This window comes from Littorina saxatilis, linkage group LG3 (assembly GCF_037325665.1).
Source record: "Littorina saxatilis isolate snail1 linkage group LG3, US_GU_Lsax_2.0, whole genome shotgun sequence".
Lineage (NCBI taxonomy): Eukaryota > Metazoa > Mollusca > Gastropoda > Littorinimorpha > Littorinidae > Littorina > Littorina saxatilis.
Genome location: NC_090247.1, coordinates 31,683,572 through 31,686,692, shown reverse-complemented (window position 1 = coordinate 31,686,692; position 3,121 = coordinate 31,683,572).

Genomic DNA, 3,121 nt, shown 5'->3' with positions numbered 1-3,121 from the left:
CCTATTGTGTTTGATTTATTTTGGAGTGTGTGTGTGTGTGTGTTATCTTGATCTATTGAAATATTTGTTGTCCATGTAGTGTATTAAAAGGGTTTGTTACTTCTTCTTTCTTCTTCTGCGTCCGTGGGCTGAAACTCCTACGTACATGTGTTTTTTGCACGAGTGCAATTTTACGTGTATGACCGTTTTTTACCCCGCCATTTAGGCAGCCATACGCCGTTTTCGGAGGAAGCATGCTGGGTATTTTCGTGTTTCTATAACCCACTGAACTCTGACATGGATTACAGGTTCTTTTTCGTGCGCACTTGGTCTTGTGCTTGGGTGTACACACGGGGGTGTTCGGACACCGAGGAGAGTCTGCACACAAAGTTGACTCTGAGAAATAAATCTCTCGCCGAACGTGGGGACGAACTCACGCTGACAGCGGCCAACTGGATACAAATCCAGCGCGCTACCGACTGAGCTACATCCCCGCCCTACAACTTCCCGGATTTACTTTTAAAACAACAACAATATCAACAACAACAAAAAGGCATACTACACAGTTGTAAACATATTTTCGATAATAAACTGCAAGTCCCAATAAACTTGACAATGTACAACTTAAGTGTCTCAATTTGGTGTAGTCTGTAGTGGCTCTATCCCATCTTCCCCCTTTCCCCGTCGCGATATAACCCTTCGTGGTTGAAAACGACGTTAAACACCAAATAAAGTAAAGTAAAGGACGATAGGGCAAGTCGCCTATTAATGACATTTTACGAAATTGATTCAAAAACAAATCCCCACTGTGCCCATGGACCACCCAGGCATGTTTGATATGTGTCCAAGTGAAAGAGATCGTCCTGTGTCATGTAAAAAGCCTGACCAGATCTTATCTGAGTAGGTGAGCCGAACTGATTTCACGAGAAGGAATGCACGCTAGAACTGCCAGACTGAATCCTCACACAAGACCTCTGCTTAAAGAACTGCCAGTCTCAAAATCCGCCAAAATATATCTCCTTTTTTTGTTGTTGAGCGGTCACGATGCCTGTTGTATATATCGATCCCGGGGTCAAGGACTTCATTTTGCACTCTCTCCAGATGCCCTCCGGTTGAAAGGGCATCGGTGTCAAAGAAGCCAGAAGCTGGGGATGAAGAATAGGGGGGGGGGGGGGGTACTGTCGCCGGACTCTCTCGGGAAGACGGCTGAGGACATTGGCGTCGCGAGTCTGGCCGAAATAGCAGGCGTCATCTGAACTGAAAGTCAGACGTTGGGGATGAGGGGGCCGGGGGGGGGGGGGGGGGGGGGGGGGGACGCTGCAAAATAGGGTTGGAGGATATAAATGGGAGGAAGGTGGTGGGTGGGAGAGAGAGGAGATAGCGGAGGAACGAGGGCAAACACGTGTTGCAACAGAAATCTTGCACTTTCACAGGACACCATGTGGCATAATCGCATGGGTGTCCGTTATAAAATTAATTCAGCTAACATTTTCCCACTGCCGGCGTTCAGCAAGCAGTCAAGCTGTAGAGTTTTGGTAAGGGGAAGGTATGTTCTTGTCTGAGAGTGAACAGATCTGTAGTGATTTACAAGACGATCTATCAATCAATCAATATGAGGCTTATATCGCGCGTATTCCGTGGGTACAGTTCTAAGCGCAGGGAATTTTTTTTTTCAATTTTTATTCAAGGCGCAGGGATTTATTTATGCCGTGTGAGATGGAATTTTTTTACACAATACATCACGCATTCACATCGGCCAGCAGATCGCAGCCATTTCGGCGCATATCCTACTTTTCACGGCCTATTATTCCAAGTCACACGGGTATTTTGGTGGACATTTTTATCTATGCCTATACAATTTTGCCAGGAAAGACCCTTTTGTCAATCGTGGGATCTTTAACGTGCACACCCCAATGTAGTGTACTCGAAGGGACCTCGGTTTTTCGTCTCATCCGAAAGACTAGCACTTGAACCCACCACCTAGGTTAGGAAAGGGGGGAGAAAATAGCGGCCCGACCCAGGGTCGAACACGCAACCTCTCGATTCCGAGCGCAAGTGCGTTACCACTCGACCACTACACGTGAAGGAACGGATCTTTTATAGATGACGATCTAACCTGAATGGCACACTCCTGAATTCTCTTTTAAACAATTGGGCTCACATCTGGCCAGGCTTTTACATGGGACAAGACAATCCCTCCACTTTGACAAATACTAACAATTAACAGCATGAGATCTCTCTGTGCAGCCAGTGGACATTTTTGATTAAATAATTTCGTAATGGACACCAGAGGCAATCTCTGAAATGAATTCATCAAAAAATCTTAGTCTGCACACGAAGCAGTCGCGATGTTGATTTTTTTTGTATGTGTTCACCTGGAGAGATGCTCTTGTCAGATCTGAGCCGAACAGGAAGACGGGAAGGACTGTGCCTTTAAGGGTTATTATAATGAAAGGTACTGTCTTTCACGATCACGTTCACCCCTACAGATCTGTCCAGGCGTTTACACGAAAGAAAGAGCATCCTTCCACTTGGACATCTACTGCATACAAATTCCCACTATGCACAGGCACTGCTAGGCTGTTGATTTTTGGCACCAGGTTAAAGGCACGCGGCTACTGCCCGGCCGTGCACATGATTCGGCTAACCGTCTCAGATCTGGCTAGGCTTTTACATGGGATAAGGGGCATCCTTTCACTTGGTTATAATACAGTATAAATAATAATAACGGGTATTTATATAGCGCCTTATCCGAAGTTCAAAGCGCGTATGCCGTGTGAGATGGATTTTTTTACACAATATATCACGCATTCACATCGGCCAGTAGATCAACATCCTATAGGCGCTGCATCCACCTTTCACGGCCTATTATTCCAAGTCACACGGGTATTTTGGTGGAAATTTTTATCTACGCCTATACAATTTTGCCAGGAAAGACCCTTTTGTCAATCGTGGGATCTTTAACGTGCATACCCCAATGTAGTGTACACGAAGGGACCTCGGTTTATCGTCTCATCCGAAAGACTAGCACTTGAACCCACCACCTAGGTTAGGAAAGGGGGGAGAAAATTGCTAACGCCCTGACCCAGGGTCGAACTCGCAACCTCTCGCTTCCGAGCGCAAGTGCGTTACCACTCGGCCA